Below are 19,746 nucleotides of genomic sequence, written 5' to 3' on the forward strand. Positions count from 1 at the left end.
CACTTTTCTTCCTTCCACCATTGCTAGCCTCTCTAATACCGCGCACTTTTCGCCGGTATCATACACCCACCATATACCTTCCTCAAAACAGCCACCATACCTACCTATCATGGCATTTCCATAGCCATTCCGAGATATGTTGCCATGCAACATACCACCATTCCGTTTACTATGACACGCTCCATCATTGTCATATTGCTTTGCATGATCATGTGGTTGACATCGTATATGTGGCAAAGCCACCGTTCATAATTCTTTCATACATGCACTCTTGATTCATTGCATATCCCGGTACACCGCCGAAGGCATCCACATGGAGTCATATTTTGTTCTAAGTATTGAGTTGTAATTCATGAGTTGTAAGTAAATAAAAGTGTGATGATCATCATTATTAGAGCATTGTCCCAAGTGAGGAAAGGATGATGGAGACTATGATTCCCCCACAAGTCGGGATGAGACTCCGGACTGAATAAAAAAAGAGGCCATAAAAAAAGAGAGAAAAGGCCCAAATAAAAAAAAGAGAGAAAAAGAGAGATGGGACAATGTTACTATCCTTTTACCACACTCGTGCTTCAAAGTAGCACCATGATCTTCATGATAGAGAGTCTCCTATGATATCACTTTCATATACTAGTGGGAATTTTTCATTATAGAACTTGGCTTGTATATTCCAATGATGGGCTTCCTCAAAATGCCCTAGGTCTTCGTGAGCAAGCGAGTTGGATGCACACCCACTTAGTTCCTTTTGTTAAGCTTTCATATACTTATAGCTTGTGACGCCCCGATTCAATCGTACACTAATCATACACGCAAACGTGTACGATCAAGATCAGGGACTCACGGGAAGATATCACAACCCAACTCTAAAATAACAAGCATCATAATAAAATCCAGGGGCCTCGAGGGCTCGAATACAAGTGCTCGATCATAGACGAGTCAGCGGAAGCAACAATATCTGAGTACAGGCATAAGTTAAACAAGTTGCCATAAGATGGCTAGCGCAAACTGGGATACAGATCGAAAGAGACGCATGCCTCCTGCCTGGGATCCTCCTAAACTACTCCTGGTCGTCGTCAGCGGCCTGCACGTAGTAGTAGGCACCTCCGGTGTAGTAGGAGTCGTCGACGACGGTGGCGTCTGGCTCCTGGGCTCCAGCATCTGGTTGCGACAACCAGGTAGAAGGGAAAGGGGGAAAGGAGGGACAAAAGCAACCGTGAGAACTCCTCCAAAGTACTCGCAAGCAAGGAGCTACACTACATATGCATGGGTATATGTGTAAAGGGCCATATCGGTGGACTGAACTGCAGAATGCCAGAATAAGAGGGGGGTAGCTAATCCCGTTGAAGACTACGCTTCAGGCCACCTCCATCTTGCAGCATGTAGAAGAGAGTAGATGGTAAGTTCACCAAGTATCATCGCATAGCATAAACCTACCCGGCGATCCCCTCCTCGTCGTCCTGTTAGAGAGCGATCACCGGGTTATATATGGCACTTGGAAGGGTGTGTTTTATTAAATTTCCGGTTCTAGTTGTCATAAGGTCAAGGTACAACTCCAAGTCGTCCTGTTACCAAAGATCATGGCTATTCGAATAGATAAACTTCCCTGCAGGGGTGCACCACATTACCCGACACGCTCGATCCCACTAGCCGGGCACACTTTCCTGGGTCATGTCCGGCCTCGGGAGATCAATGAAGGAAATATGCCCTAGAGGCAATAATAAAGTTATTATTTATTTCCTTATATCATGATAAATGTTTATTATTCATGCTAGAATTGTATTAACCGGAAACATAATACTTGTGTGAATACAAAGACAAACAGAGTGTCACTAGTATGCCTCTACTTGACTAGCTCGTTGATCAAAGATGGTTACGTTTCCTAGCCATAGACATGAGTTGTCATTTGATTAACGGGATCACATCATTAGGAGAATGATGTGATTGACTTGACCCATTCCATTAGCTTAGCACTCGATCGTTTAGTATGTTGCTCTTGCTTTCTTCATGACTTATACATGTTCCTATGACTAGGAGATTATGCAACTCCCGTTTACCGGAGGAACACTTTGTGTGCTACCAAACGTCACAACTTAACTGGGTGATTATAAAGGTTCTCTACAGGTGTCTCCGAAGGTACTTGTTGGGTTGGCGTATTTCGAGATTAGGATTTGTCACTCCGATTGTCGGAGAGGCATCTCTGGGCCCTCTCGGTAATGCACATCACTTAAGCCTCGCAAGAATTGCAACTAATGAGTTAGTTGTGGGATGATGTATTACGGAACGAGTAAAGAGACTTGGCGGTAACGAGATTGAACTAGGTATTAAGATACCGATGATCGAATCTCGGGCAAGTAACATACCGATGACAAAGGGAACAACGTATGTTGTTATGCGGTCTGACTGATAAAGATCTTCGTAGAATATGTGGGAGCCAATATGAGCATCCAGGTTCCGCTATTGGTTATTGACCGGAGACATGTCTCGGTCATGTCTACATAGTTCTCGAACCCGTACGGTCCGCACGCTTAAAGTTTCGATGACAGTTATATTATGAGTTTTGATGTACCAAAGGTTGTTCGGAGTCCCGGATGTGATCACGGACACGACGAGGAGTCTCGAAATGGTCGAGACATGAAGATTGATATATTGGAAGCCTATATTTGGATATCGGAAGTGTTCTGAGTGAAATCGGGATTTTACCGGAGTACCGGAGGGGTTACGGGAACCCCCCGGGGGTTAATGGGCCATAGTGGGCCTTAATGGAGATGAGGAGAGGCGGCCAGGGCAAGGGCCATGCGCCCGTCCCCTAGTCCTAATAGGACAAGGTGAGGGGGGCGGCGCCCCCCTTTCCTTCCTCTCCTCCACCTCTTTCCCCCTTCTCCTATTCCAACAAGGAAGGGAGGGAGTCCTACTCCCGGTGGGAGTAGGACTCCTCCTGGCGTGCCTCCTCCCTGGCCAGCTGCACCTCCCGCCCATGCTCCTTTATATACGGGGGCAGGGGGCACCCCAAGGACACAACAATTGATCGGTTGATCTTTTAGCCGTGTGCGGTGCCCCCCTCCACCATAGTCCACCTCGATAATACTGTAGCGGTGCTTAGGCGAAGCCCTGCGTCAGTAGAACATCATCATCGTCACCATGCCGTCGTGCTGACGTAACTCTCCCTCAACACTCGGCTGGATCAGAGTTCGGGGGACGTCATCGGGCTGAACGTGTGCTGAACTCGAAGGTGCCGTGCATTCGGTACTTGATCGGTCGGATCGTGCAGACGTACGACTACATCAACCGCGTTGTGCTAACACTTCCGCTTTCGGTCTACGAGGGTATGTGGACAACACTCTCCCCTCTCGTTGCTATGCATCACCATGATCTTGCGTGTGCGTAGGATTTTTGTTTGAAATTACTACGTTCCCCAACAATCAACACGTCGCAGCCCCACCTAGGCTCAACAGAGAGGTCAGCACGCCGGTCTAAATCCTATGCGCGCAGGGGTGTGGGCCCATCGCCCATTGCACACCTGCACGTTGCGTATGCGGTCGGAAGCAGACCTAGCCTAGCAGGCGTTCCAGTCCAATCCGGCGCGCGCCGCTCAATCAATGACGTCAAAAAGAGCTTCGGCTGATACCACGACGCCGGTTGCCCATATCTTGTCCCACGTGGCGGTTAGTGGGTATAAGGTCAACGACCCAACTCAGATCAAATACCAAGATCTTGTTAAGCGTGTTATTATGAAGTAACCGCGAACGCCGACCAGGGCCAGGCCCACCTCTCTCCTAGGCAGTCTCAACCTGCCATGTCGCTTCGCCACAAAGTAACAGTCGGGGGCCGTCGGGAACCCATGCCCACCTCTACCGGGATGGAGCCACCTGCCCCTTCAGCCCCCATCTCCGAACAGTATCATAAGTAATGTAACAGTATAAAGTATATAGCATATCCCGAGATCACCTCCCGAAGTGATCACGGCCCAGTAGTATAGCATGGCAGACGGACAAGAGTGTAGGGCCACTGATGGAACACTAGCATCCTATACTAAGCAGTAGGATAGCAGGTAAGGGTAACAACTGTAGCAACAATGACATGCTATGCAGCAGAATAGGATTAACCGAAAGCAGTAACATGCTACACTACTCTAATGCAAGCAGTAGAGAGAAGGAATAGGCGATATCTGGTGATCAAGGGGGGGCTTGCCTGGTTGCTCTGGCAAGAAGGGTTCATCGTCGATGTAGTCGATCACAGGGGTACCGGCAACGGTCTCAGGGTCTACCGGAAAGAAGTAACGGATGGGAACACAATAAATAACAAAGCAATCAAACCATCACAAAGCATAACATGTCAATACGCGGTGCTCGAGGTGATCTAACGCAGGGATAGGTAATACCGGCGAAGGGGGGAAACATCCGGGAAAGTATCCCCGGTGTTTCGCGTTTTCGGACAGATGAACCGGAGGGGGAAGGTTGCAGGTTTGCTATGCTAGGGATGTGTGGCGGACGAACGGGTGCGTATCCGGATTAGTCTCGTCGTTCTGAGCAACTTTCATGGAGAAAACATTTTCATCTGAGCTACGGTTTATTTTCTATGTTTTTCTAAAGTTTTAATCATTTTCTGAATTTATTTATCTATTTAATTCTAACATTATCCAGAATAGTGTATGCTGACGTCAGCATGACATCAGCAGTCAACAGGGCGTTGACTGGGTCAAACTGACGTGTGGGTCCCAGCAGTCATACTCTGTTCATTCCAATTAGGATTTAACTAATCTAATTACTGTTTAATTAATTAACAATAGTTAATTAGGTTAACTAAATATGATTAATTAAGTTAATTAATTAATTATTTTTATTTTTAAATCCTTTTTAAAACGTTTTGGGGCTGGGCCCACTGGTCATAGGCACAGGGGGCGCTTAGCTGGCGCGCGAGTTACGGGCGTCGCCCGTGCAGGCGCTGCGGGGCGGTGTGCGAAGGGCGGGCGCGCGGCTTGGCGCCGGCGGCCGTGGCCGCAGTCGGCGTGCGGGGGCTCGCCGGGATCTGCCGGCAGGAGGCGCCGGTCGGGGAGGCGCGCGTGGGAGGATGCGGTGGGGGCGCATGCAAGGCGTGGTGCAGTGACGGGGGGGGAGCAAGGCGGCGGTAGAGGCAGAGGCGGAGGTGGGGCGCAGGCAGCGCGCGGGCCACAACAACAGCGGATAGAGCACCGCCGGCGGCCGCGGGCGCACACACTGGGTGCGGCCGGCGCGCGGGTCAGGTGGCAACGGCGAGCGGCGGACGAGGTCGTGGCACATGGGGTAGAGAGGGGAGGAGGAGGGCACAGCCCTCACCGGCGTTGGAGAGTAGAGGTGGCGGCAAGGCTCGATGTGGTCCGGCGGGGAGGACGACGGGGACTGGTCGGCGGGGTCGACGACGGGGAAGAGGTCGAGGCGGTGAGGTCTCCGGGCGGCGGTGGTGCGGCGCAAGGCGACGGCGCCGATGTCCAGGCGCGGCGGGGCGTTGGCGTCGCGAGGAGGGGGGTGAGGACGAGCGACGAAGTCGAGGTGGCGGCACTGACGACAGCGGGTGGCAGGGTGGCCCCGGCGGGGGTTCCGGGCGGCGGCGGCATCGAGCACCCCCGATCCCGATCTGGGTCGGGGAGGGAGGCAGAGAGGGGGAGTGGAACGAGTGGGGGGCGAAGTGGGGGCGACAGGGGGTTAGGGTTACGGGAGTGGGGGTTATGGGGAGAGCGGGGTGGGCCGATTGGGGCCAGATGGGCTGGCCGGCTGGGTGGGTTGGGCCGATGCCCATGGGCAGCCGGGGGGTTTTCCTTCCTTTTGTTTTATTTTATTTACCTTTCTTTTGTGTTTCCTTTTAGTTAGCAAATAGTTTTACAAAAATATAACCCCTACTCCTAAATTAGCATAATAACATATGCCACTACCTCAACAAGCTTGGTGACCAAATGAACTAGTTTAATACTTGTTTAGTATTTAAAAGCATTTAAATAATTATTTTGCCGTTGTTTTATCTACTATTGTGCATTTAAATATTTTATTTAGATATGGGCCCTTCACCATAATTGCTTATGGTTTATTTTATACCTCCCGAACATTTTAGTTTTAACATTTGAAAACCATTGCTGTTTGCCTGATTTTGAATTTTGAATTTGAACCGGTTTTGGATCAACGTGAGATTAGCAACAGTAATACTGGTGACATGGCATCATTAGCGTGGAATTACTGTAGCTTAATTATCCGGGCGTCACAATTCTCCTCTAGTACAAGAAATCTCGTCCCGAGATTTAAGAGGTGAAGTAATGGGGAAAGATGTGGTTACGAAACTCTAATGAATCTTCTCGGTCTTGGTTGCTCTTCTCGCAGAGGTCGATCCATTACATTGGCGTATTCCTTCCTCTGTTTCAGGCCATCATGATGAAGTCGTTATCCTTTCTTCGGGAACTTCATCGTACTTACGAAAAAATAAGGGGGGTATTTCGGGGGAACGGACTTCTGCAAGGTTGACTATCTGGTCGATAACATCGGGAAAGGTGGCGAAAAGTAACTCTCGAATTGAAACTTAAGAAATTATCGAGAGCAAAGTAAGAAGGTGCAAAGTAGAAGTTTCAAGTGCATAGGCAATCGTTTGTTGCTTGAAGCGAAGTGTGAAAGGGGTTCAGAGCAATGGGAATAAGTATTATGTCTGATACCAGAATAGATCACTAGGCAGGTGGCCCGTGAACTACATACAAAGTCAAGCTCTAGGAATAACTTTGGCATTAGGGTGTACAGGAGAGTCAGGTTTCGATCTTGTGGAACTGCGGGTTATGGGCCCACCATGTGGTTTAAAGTAGAAAGGGGCTGACATCTTGCACGGTCACGATAGCCAGGCATGTCAGAGGGTAGCCTGTCAGTTATGTCGGCAACAACTCGATACCAAGGGCGAGGGACGAAGAGAACCATTTTCCTGCTCGTTGAACGAGGCGGACCAATAGGCAAAGTTCTCATCCATCGGTGGTTGCCGGAATGCTATCGACAAATGCAGCAGGGTCTTACTGACACGGTTGTACACCAAGGTGTTCACATAAGCAGAAGAATATTGCTGCTTAGATCTTATAGATCACAAGAAAGGTTAAGAAAAACAATGGAAAGGAAAAGGTGATCATCAGATTAAATAGAACAATGGAAAGGAAAAATGTGTTTAAACACATAATTCAGGGGTATATCCTTCCCAAGGACAAACAGAGCATGATATCCATGACAGGATATAATGTAGAAAACCCTTTAGGAAAGGGGAGAGAAATTTCATGACATTACCCATACAACAGTGTTTGGATAATTTGATAAAGAAAATTTGGCATTGTGCTTCAAATGTTCTTATTGAAAATCAGAGTACCACATACATGCTTCGAGATAGCATTGACATGGTCATCATGTAAGGGTCAAATTTTGGATACACAAAGGATCAATCAGGAACAACTTATAGAATAATTTACAATTTCATCATGGAAGAATGGATATCCTTGCTAAGAAGGAAACTATAACAATAGGTCCTCTGGTCAAGCGTGCTAGGCATGACATCACCTCACCGAGTCATCTAAAGACCAATGTTATAACTCTTGGAAATATGTTCCAACCATCATATCTGACCGAGGTTCAGATCCGATTGGTGTCAGGATACCTCAGACTTAGGATGCCTGAGAAGAAAAGGTGCAACACAAATTTGACGAGATGGTAATGTAAGATTCTCGGGAAATGAACTATGGGAGCAAGTTCCGACACAAGAGTTCATCATTAAACCAAGGAGAAGATGAGGAGGTGGCTGATGAACTCAGCGATAATTCATTGAGATTTTGAAAAGATGGATTTCCACACCTAGGTGAACAAGGAGATAACATTTGTCAAATCAATTGATATAATGAGGTATGCTCGAGGAAAACATACACAGTTAAACATTGGTTGAAAGGTGCATCCAATATATGGGCTTAGGTAGCATGATCGATGTTAGAATGGTGATTCAATAACCAATGGTCTAAGAATGAATTATCGACCATTAACTTCAAAGCAATAGGGTTGCTAGAAGATTTGAAGTCGCACATCATAGTTCAATTGTCGATTTTCCGGTTAGAAACAACACGGGGACCAAGAAACAATGGTGATGGTGTGAAGTATCATAATACCAATAATTATTTAAGAGGTGGAGCAATTCTCACAACATCCTTGATATAAAAGATGATAATAATCCAAGGTGGAACATATTACAAACTGGATAGCAAGTTGCATCCATAACATGAACAAGTTTGTGATGAAAGGAAGGTAAAGATGTTGTCGATGGTAACTCAAATTACCAAGGGACGAGAATGGCACTTACCATCATGAATTTGGTTGATATCCTGGAAGGAGTCAAGATGTTGATGATGATCACGACAAATTTTGTCGAGAGGCTCCACGAAGTTGTAATAGATCGGCGATGACATCACGTCAAAGGAATGATGAAGCGAAAGGTTAATGGAACCAAGGGTACGACACAAATTCCAAAGCAAGCTTGCTGTCCAAAGCGAAATGATATGATGAGGAAAGATCGATGTAAGCTTAGCTCTTCGTCAAAAAATTGTGCTCTGGGAAGGACCAGGTAGCACAGTTAAAATTGGCACGACAAGGATATAGCCAAACAGGCTAGGAATGACGTGATTGAGTTCAAACTCGTAAGTAATGAAGGTTACCAAGAGTTGCTTAATCGCGATGCGGACTCGAGTCAGTTATCGGTGTCTTTGAGTGTTTAATAACTCAGAGCCCGTGAAAAATTGGAATCAATGAGAATGTAGCACTTGATGAAGAACTCATAAGAAGTTATGCAGTTCCGTGATAATCTTGAGATACTAGGGGGTAATACTCGATGACAAATCAAAGTAGAGGTTGGACTGGGGTATTACTCTGCAGAAGACAAGTACTTCAACTTGTCTAAGAAATGGGATCAAAAAGGAACAATATGGTCGGAACCACAATTGCAAAGGACCAAATCCCGGATGTAAGATGAACTTATACCAAGGGGACAATTTATTTTTAAGAGAAGCTTTCATGATAAGATCTACATCGTGTCTATGGGCATGAACACAAAGTTCAAGGTCGACTCCCACTTCTCCAATGCATAAACTTTCACTCACTGCTCTGTTAACATTAACTGAAGGTGAAGAACTACCTGGTGAATTACCAGAGGAGTATGACCCGTTAAATCTTTCGGGTTCACACAGATTGGGAAAGGCATTGGTTCAACCCATCAGGGCATCTTAGGAACAAATACCACGAGCTTTAGGAGTAATGAACAATAGCTCGAAAGCAAAGCATGCTTGAAACAGGGAGAGGATACAATTTACCAAAGACATTATGTATCAGGGAAAGAACTCACAAGGTGATTAAATTTGAAGGACATTGTCGGATAACAATCCAACAAAGGACTTGATGGTCCACAAAGGATATGATGTGAGTATCGGTACTCAACCAGAAGAGGAAAGAATGCAAATGCAACAGGTTATGGGATCATCTGAATAATTCGAAGCTTAAATGCAAAGGAATTATGATTCCAAATCAAAGGATCAGAAGCAGACGCTGTGATCAATGATGGACAAGTTGAATAGACCAGAGGCACAATCGACAACAAATAGTTTGGTCGAGAACCAGCTCATGTTCAAAATGACATCTGAGCCGAAAAGATAATTTAAAAGGGTAAATTGATGATTGCGTGCATTGGCACTCATGTTGAATCAATGGGATCAAATGACGGTGTCAAAGGAGACTAATGAATATTGCCAGACATATGGGAAGCACCCATAATGCAAGCAGAAAAGTATTTGCAGAGCAATAAGCTGTTAAGGATTTTTGGAGGATCGAATAGTATTTTGAAGACTTTTGGGAAACACCAGAACAACTGGGGATGAGCGGATACTCGGTAAGTGTGAGGAATTATCCGTAGGGGTATTCATGTGGTAAAGAATTGCAAGGCAGTAAGCTCAAAGGGTTCTCGGGACAACAGAGAGTATTTTGGGGCATCTCGTAATAACAAGATCAACGGGGAATGATTGTATGAATGGAAAGTGTATGCAGTTTTCATAGGGGTTGACGGTGGAAGGAAATCGCAAATGCGATGGCACAAAGACTCGAGAGAGCATCGTAGAGTAACTTCGGAATCTTCTAGTGCAGCAGGCGATCATCTGAAGTGAGGGCTCTCCGGGAGAAAGTATTTTCGAGAACCTAAAGTTAGTTTTGTTTTTAGCAAAATCATTTAACCCGAATAGAAGAGAGCTCAGAGTCCCAGAGTATAGACGAGGAATAAAAGATCCTATTGCCACCCAAATGGCGACGTGGGCCCGTAAGACACACAGCCATGTTAGTAGAAGTTTTGTAATGTCTAGACTCGACTTCGGCCAAGGAGTTGGAAAGGGGGATTCCTACAGGCAGTCGGCTCTGATACCAACTTGTGACAACCCCGATTCAATTGTACACTAATCATACACGCAAACGTGTACGATCAAGACCAGGGACTCACGGGAAGATATCACAACCCAACTCTAAAATAAAATAAGTCATACAAGCATCATAATACAAGCCAGGGGCCTCGAGGGCTCGAATACAAGTGCTCGATCATAGACGAGCCAGCAGAAGCAACAATATCTTAGTACAAACATAAGTTAAACAAGTTGCCATAAGATGGCTAGCACAAATTGGGATACAGATCGAAACAGACGCAGGCCTCCTGCCTGGGATCCTCCTAAACTACTCCTGGTCGTCGTCAGCGGCCTGCACGTAGTAGTAGGCACCTCCGGTGTAGTAGGAGTCGTCGACGACGGTGGCGTCTGGCTCCTGGGCTCCAGCATCTGGTTGCGACAACCAGGTAGAAGGGAAAGGGGGAAAGGAGGGACAAAAGCAACCGTGAGAACTCCTCCAAAGTACTCGCAAGCAAGGAGCTACACTACATATGCATGGGTATATATGTAAAGGGCCATATCGGTGGACTGAACTGCAGAATGCCAGAATAAGAGGGGGTAGCTAATCCCGTTGAAGACTACGCTTCAGGCCACCTCCATCTTGCAGCATGTAGAAGAGAGTAGATGGTAAGTTCACCAAGTATCATCGCATAGCATAAACCTACCCGGCGATCCCCTCCTCATCGCCCTATTAGAGAGCGATCACCGGGTTATATATGGCACTTGGAAGGGTGTGTTTTATTAAGTATCCGGTTCTAGTTGTCATAAGGACAAGGTACAACTGCAAGTTGTCCTGTTACCGAAGATCACGGCTATTCGAATAGATAAACTTCCCTGTAGGGTTGCACCACATTACCCGACATGCTCGATCTCTCTGGCCGGGCACACTTTCCTGGGTCATGTCCGGCCTCGGGAGATCAATGAAGGAAATATGCCCTAGAGGAAATAATAAAGTTATTATTTAGTTCCTTATATCATGATAAATGTCTATTATTCATGCTAGAATTGTATTAACCGGAAACATAATACTTGTGTGAATACATAGACAAACAGAGTGTCACTAGTATGCTTCTACTTGACTAGCTTGTTGATCAAAGATGGTTATGTTTCCTAGCCATAGACATGAGTTGTCATTTGATTAACGGGATCACATCATTAGGAGAATGATGTGATTGACTTGACCCATTCCATTAGCTTAGCACTCGATCGTTTAGTATGTTGCTATTGCTTTCTTCATGACTTATACATGTTCCTATGACTAGGAGATTATGCAACTCCCGTTTACCGGAGGAACACTTTGTGTGCTACCAAACATCACAACGTAACTGGGTGATTATAAAGGTGCTCTACATGTGTCTCTGAAGGTACTTCTTGGGTTGGCGTATTTCGAGATTAGGATTTGTCACTCCGATTGTCGGAGAGGTATCTCTGGGCCCTCTCGGTAATGCACATCACTTAAGCCTCACAAGAATTGCAACTAATGAGTTAGTTGTGGGATGATGTATTACGGAACGAGTAAAGAGACTTGCCGGTAACGAGATTGAACTAGGTATTAAGATACCGATGATCGAATCTCGGGCAAGTAACATACCGATGACAAAGGGAACAACGTATGTTGTTATGCGGTCTGACCGATAAAGATCTTCGTCGAATATGTGGGAGCCAATATGAGCATCCAGGTTCCGCTATTGGTTATTGACCGGAGACGTGTCTCGGTCATTTCTACATAGTTCTCAAACCCGTAGGGTCCACACGCTTAAAGTTTTGATGACAGTTATATTATGAGTTTATATGTTTTGTTGTACCGAAGGTTGTTCGGAGTCCCAGATGTGATCACGGACATGAAGAGGAGTCTCGAAATGGTCGAGACATGAACATTGATATATTGGAAGCCTATATTTGGATATCGGAAGTGTTCCGAGTGAAATCGGGATTTTACCGGAGTACCGGAGGGGTTACCGAAACCCCCCGGGCGTTAATGGGCCATAGTGGGCCTTAGTGGAGAGGAGGAGAGGCGGCCAGGGCAAGGGCCGCGCGCCCCTCCCCCTAGTCCGAATAGGACATGGAGAGGGGGGCGGCGCCCCCCCTTTCCTTCCTCTCCTCCACCTCTTTCCCCCTTCTCCTATTCCAACAAGGAAGGGAGGGAGTCCTACTCCCGGTGGGAGTAGGACTCCTCCTGGCGCGCCTCCTCCCTGGCCGGCCGCACCTCCCCCCTTGCTCCTTTATATACGGGGGCAGGGGGCACCCCAAGGACACAACAATTGATCGGTTGATCTTTTAGCCGTGTGCGGTGCCCCCTCCACCATAGTCCACCTCGATAATACTGTAGCGGTGCTTAGGCGAAGCCCTGCGTCATTAGAACATCATCAGCAGCAGCATGCTGTCATGCTGACAAAGCTCTTCCGCAACACTCGGCTGGATCGGAGTTCGAGGGACGTCATCGGGCTGAACGTGTGCTGAACTGGGAGGTGCCGTGCGTTCGGTACTTGATCGGTCGGATCGTGAAGACGTATGACTAAATCAATGGCGTTGTGCTAACGCTTCCGCTTTCGGTCTACGAGGGTACGTGGACAACACTCTCCCCTCTCGTTGCTATGCATCACCATGATCTTGCGTGTGCGTAGGAATTTTTTTGAAATTACTACGTTTCCCAACAGTGGCATCCGAGCCAGGTTTTATGCGTTGATGTTATATGCACGAGTAGAACACAAGTGAGTTGTGGGCGATATAAGTCATACTGCTTACCAGCATGTCATACTTTGGTTCGGCGGTATTGTCGGATGAAGCGGCCTGGACCGACATTACGCGTACGCTTACGCGAGACTGGTTCTACCGACGTGCTTTGCACACAGGTGGCTGGCAGGTGTCAGTTTCTCCAACTTTAGTTGAACCGAGTGTGGCTACGCCCGGTCCCTGCGAAGGTTAAAACAACACCAACTTGACAAACTATCGTTGTGGTTTTGATGCGTAGGTAAGAACGGTTCTTGCTAAGCCCGTAGCAGCCACGTAAAATTTGCAACAACAAAGTAGAGGACGTCTAACTTGTTTTTGCAGGGCATGTGGTGATGTGATATGGTCAAGACATGATGCTAAAATTTATTATGAGATGATCATGTTTTGTAACCGAGTTATCGGCAACTGGCAGGAGCCATATGGTTGTCGCTTTATTGTATGCAATGCAATCGCCCTGTAATGCTTTACTTTATCACTAAGCGGTATCGATAGTCATAGAAGCATAAGATTGGCGAGACGACAACGATGCTACGATGAAGATCAAGGTGTCGCGCCGGTGACGATGGTGATCATGACGGTGCTTCGGAGATGGAGATCACAAGCACAACATGATGATGACCATATCATATCACTTATATTGATTGCATGTGATGTTTATCTTTTATGCATCTTATCTTGCTTTGATTGACGGTAGCATTATAAGATGATCCCTCACTAAATTATCAAAGTATAAGTGTTCTCCCTGAGTATGCACCGTTGCGAAAGTTCTTCGTGCTGAGACACCACGTGATGATCGGGTGTGATAGGCTCTACGTTCAAATACAACGGGTGCAAAACAGTTGCACACGCGGAATACTCAGGTTAAGCTTGACGAGCCTAGCATATAACAGATATGGCCTCGGAACACGGAGACCGAAAGGTCGAGCGTGAATCATATAGTAGATATGATCAACATAGTGATGTTCACCGTTGAAACTACTCTATCTCAAGTGATGATCAGACATGGTTTAGTTGATATGGATCACGTGATCACTTAGAGGATTAGAGGGATGTCTATCTAAGTCAGAGTTCTTAAGTAATATGATTAATTGAACTTAAATTTATCATGAACTTAGTACCTGATAGTATCTTGCTTGTCTATGTTGATTGTAGATAGATGGCCCGTGCTGTTGTTCCGTTGAAATTTAATGCGTTCCTTGAGAAAGCAAAGTTGAAAGATGATGGTAGCAATTACACGGACTGGGTCCGTAACTTGAGGATTATCCTCATTGCTGCATAGAAGAATTACGTCCTGGAAGCACCGCTGGGTGCTAGGCCTGCCGCCGATGCAACTGACGGCGTTAAGAACGTGTGGCAGAGCAAAGCTGATGACTACTCGATAGTTCAATGTGCCATGCTTTACGGGTTAGAACCGAGACTTCAACGACGTTTTGAACGTCATGGAGCATATGAGATGTTCCAGGAGTTGAAGTTAATATTTCAAGCAAATGCCCGAATTGAGAGATATGAAGTATCCAATAAGTTCTACAGCTGCAAGATGGAGGAGAATAGTTCTGTCAGTGAGCATATACTCAAAATGTCTGGGTATAATAATCACTTAATTCAACTGGGAGTTAATCTTCCGGATGATAGCGTCATTGACAGAATTCTCCTATCACTGCCACCAAGGTACAAGAGCTTCGTGATGAACTATAACATGCAAGGGATGGATAAGACGATTCCCGAGCTCTTCGCAATGCTAAAGGCTGCGGAGGTAGAAATCAAAAAGGTGCATCAAGTATTGATGGTCAATAAGACCACCAGTTTCAAGAAAAAGGGCAAAGGGAAGAAGAAGGGGAACTTCAAGAAGCACAACAAGCAATTTGTTGTTCAGGAGAAGAAACCCAAGTCTGGACCTAAGCCTGAGACTGAGTGCTTCTACTGCAAGCAGATTGGTCACTGGAAGCGGAACTGCCCCAAGTATTTGGCGGATAAGAAGGATGGCAAGGTGAACAAAGGTATATGTGATATACATGTTATTGATGTGTACCTTACTAATGCTCGCAGTAGCACCTGGGTATTTGATACTGGTTCTGTTGCTAATATTTGCAACTCGAAACAGGGGCTACGGATTAAGCGAAGATTGGCTAAGGACGAGGTGACGATGCGCGTGGGAAATGGTTCCAAAGTCGATGTGATCGCGGTCGGCACGCTACCTCTACATCTACCTTCGGGATTAGTTTTAGACCTAAATAATTGTTATTTGGTGCCAGCGTTAAGCATGAACATTATATCTGGATCTTGTTTGATGCGAGACGGTTATTCATTTAAATCAGAGAATAATGGTTGTTCTATTTATATGAATAATATCTTTTATGGTCATGCACCCTTGAAGAGTGCTCTATTTTTGTTGAATCTCGATAGTAGTGATACACATATTCATAATATTGAAGCCAAAAGATGCAGAGTTGATAATGATAGTGCAACTTATTTGTGGCACTGCCGTTTAGGTCATATCGGTGTAAAGCGCATGAAGAAACTCCATACTGATGGACTTTTGGAACCACTTGATTATGAATCACTTGGTACTTGCGAACCGTGCCTCATGGGCAAGATGACTAAAACGCCGTTCTCCGGAACTATGGAGAGAGCAACAGATTTGTTGGAAATCATACATACAGATGTATGTGGTCCGATGAATATTGAGGCTCGTGGCGGATATCGTTATTTTCTCACCTTCACAGATGATTTGAGAAGATATGGGTATATCTACTTAATGAAACATAAGTCTGAAACATTTGAAAAGTTCATAGAATTTCAGAGTGAAGTTGAAAATCAGCGTAACAAGAAAATAAAGTTTCTACGATCTGATCGTGGAGGAGAATATTTGAGTTACGAGTTTGGTCTACATTTGAAACAATGCGGAATAGTTTCACAACTCACGCCACCCGGAACACCACAGCGTAATGGTGTGTCCGAACGTCGTAATCATACTCTACTAGATATGGTGCGATCTATGATGTCTCTTACTGATTTACCGCTATCGTTTTGAGGTTATGCTTTAGAGACGGCCGCATTCACGTTAAATAGGGCACCATCAAAATCCGTTGAGACGACGCCTTATGAACTGTGGTTTGGCAAGAAACCAAAGTTGTCATTTCTTAAAGTTTGGGGCTGCGATGCTTATGTGAAAAAGCTTCAACCTGATAAGCTCGAACCCAAATCGGAGAAATGTGTCTTCATAGGATACCCAAAGGAGACTGTTGGGTACACCTTCTATCACAGATCCGAAGGCAAGACTTTTGTTGCTAAATTCGGAATCTTTCCGGAGAAGGAGTTTCTCTCAAAAGAAGTGAGTGGGAGGAAAGTAGAACTTGATGAGGTAACTGTACCTGCTCCCTTATTGGAAAGTAGTTCATCGCAGAAACCGGTTTCTGCGACACCTACACCAATTAGTGAGGAAGTTAATGATGATGATCATGAAACTTCAGATCAAGTTATTACTGAACCTCGTAGGTCAACCAGAGTAAGATCCGCACCAGAGTGGTACCGTAATCCTGTTCTGGAAGTTATGTCACTAGACCATGACGAACCTACGAACTATGAAGAAGCAATGGTGAGCCCAGATTCCGCGAAATGGCTTGAGGCCATGAAATCTGAGATGGGATCCATGTATGAGAACAAAGTGTGGACTTTGGTTGACTTGCCTGATGATCGGCAAGCAATTGAGAATAAATGGATCTTCAAGAAGAAGACTGACACTGACGGTAATGTTACTGTCTATAAAGCTCGACTTGAAAGGTTTTCGACAAGTTCAAGGGATTGACTACGATGAGACCTTCTCACCCGTAGCGATGCTTAAGTCCGTCCGAATCATGTTAGCAATTGCCGCATTTTATGATTATGAAATTTGGCAAATGGATGTCAAAACTGCATTCCTGAATGGATTTCTAGAAGAAGAGTTGTATATAATGCAACCGGAAGGTTTTGTCGATCCAAAGGGAGCTAACAAAGTGTGCAAGCTCCAGCGATCTATTTATGGACTGGTGCAAGCCTCTCGGAGTTGGAATAAACACTTTGATAGTGTGATCAAAGCATTTGGTTTTGTACAAACTTTTGGAGAAGCCTGTATTTACAAGAAGGTGAGTGGGAGCTCTGTAGCATTTCTAATATTATATGTGGATGACATATTGCTGATTGGAAATGATATAGAATTTCTGAATAGCATAAAGGGATACTTAAATAAGAGTTTTTCAATGAAATACCTCGGTGAAGCTGCGTATATATTGGGCATCAAGATCTATAGAGATAGATCAAGACGCTTAATTGGACTTTCACAAAGCACATACCTTGACAAAGTTTTGAAGAAGTTCAAAATGGATCAAGCAAAGAAAGGGTTCTTGCCTGTGTTACAAGGTGTGAAGTTGAGTAAGACTCAATGCCCGACCACTACAGAAGATAGAGAGAAGATGAAAGATGTTCCCTATGCTTCAGCCATAGGCTCTATCATGTATGCAATGCTATGTACCAGACCTGATGTGTGCCTTGCTATAAGTTTAGTAGGGAGGTACCAAAGTAATCCAGGAGTGTATCACTGGACAGCGGTCAAGAACATCCTAAAATACCTGAAAAGGACTAAGGATATGTTTCTCGTTTATGGAGGTGACAAAGAGCTCATCGTAAATGGTTACGTTGATGCAAGCTTTGACACTGATCCGGACGATTCTAAATCGCAAACCGGATATGTGTTTACATTGAACGGTGGAGCTGTCAGTTGGTGCAGTTCTAAACAAAGCGTCATGGCGGGATCTACATGTGAAGCGGAGTACATAGCTGCTTCGGAAGCAGCAAATGAAGGAGTCTGGATGAAGGAGTTCATATCCGATCTAGGTGTCATACCTAGTGCATCGGGTCCAATGAAAATCTTTTGTGACAATACTGGTGCAATTGCCTTGGCGAAGGAATCCAGATTTCACAAGAGAACCAAGCACATCAAGGAACGCTTCAATTCCATCCGGGATTTAGTCCAGGTGGGAGACATAGAAATTTGCAAGATACATATAGATCTGAATGTTGCAGACCCGTTGACTAAGCCTCTTCCACGAGCAAAACATGATCAGCACCAAGGCTCCATGGGTGTTAGAATCATTACTGTGTAATCTAGATTATTGACTCTAGTGCAAGTGGGAGACTGAAGGAAATATGCCCTAGAGGCAATAATAAAGTTATTATTTATTTCCTTATATCATGATAAATGTTTATTATTCATGCAAGAATTGTATTAACCAGAAACATAATACTTGTGTGAATACATAGACAAACAGAGTGTCACTAGTATGCCTCTACTTGACTAGCTCGTTGATCAAAGATGGTTATGTTTCCTAGCCATAGACATGAGTTGTCATTTGATTAACGGGATCACATGATTAGGAGACGGATGTGATTGACTTGACCCATTCCGTTAGCTTAGCACTCAATCGTTTAGTATGTTGTTATTGCTTTCTTCATGACTTATACATGTTCCTATGACTATGAGATTATGCAACTCCCGTTTACCGGAGGAACACTTTGTGTGCTACCAAACGTCACAACATAACTGGGTGATTATAAAGGTGCTCTACAGGTGTCTCCGAAGGTACTTGTTGGGTTGGCGTATTTCGAGATTATGATATGTCACTCCGATTGTCGGAGAGGTATCTCTGGGCCCTCTCGGTAATGCACATCACTTAAGCCTTGCAAGCATTGCAACTAATGAGTTAGTTGTGGGATGATGTATTACGGAACGAGTAAAGAGACTTGCCAGTAACGAGATTGAACTAGGTATTAAGATACCGACGATCGAATCTCGGGCAAGTAACATGCCGATGACAAAGGGAACAACGTATGTTGTTATGCGGTCTGATCGATAAAGATCTTCGTAGAATATGTGGGAGCCAATATGAGCATCCAGGTTCCGCTATTGGTTATTGACCGGAGACGTGTCTCGGTCATGTCTACATAGTTCTCGAACTCGTAGGGTCCGCACGCTTAAAGTTTCGATGACATTTATATTATGAGTTTATATGTTTTGATGTAGCGAAGGTTGTTTAGAGTCCCGGATGTGATCACGGACATGACACGGAGTCTCGAAATGGTCGAGACATGAAGATTTATATATTGGAAGCCTATATTTAGATATCGGAAGTGTCCCGGGTGAAATCGGGATTTTACCGGAGTACCGGAGGGGTTACCGGAACCCCCCGGGGGTTAATGGGCCATAGTGGGCCTTAGTGGAGATGAGGAGAGGCGGCCAGGGCAAGGGCCACGCGCCCCTCCCCCCTAGTCCGAATGGGACAAGGAGAGGGGGGCGTCGCCCCCCTTTCCTTCCTCTCCTCCACCTCTTTCCCCCTTCTCCTATTCCAACAAGGAAGGGAGGGAGTCCTACTCCCGGTGGGAGTAGGACTCCTCTTGGCGCGCCTCCTCTCTGGCCGGCCGCACCTCCCCCCTTGCTCCTTTATATACGGGGGCAGGGGGCACCCCAAGGACACAACAATTGATCGCTTGATCTTTTAGCCGTGTGCGGTGCCCCCCTCCACCATAGTACACCTCGATAA

This window comes from Aegilops tauschii, chromosome 1 (assembly GCF_002575655.3).
Source record: "Aegilops tauschii subsp. strangulata cultivar AL8/78 chromosome 1, Aet v6.0, whole genome shotgun sequence".
In the NCBI taxonomy this organism is placed as follows: Eukaryota; Viridiplantae; Streptophyta; class Magnoliopsida; order Poales; family Poaceae; genus Aegilops; species Aegilops tauschii.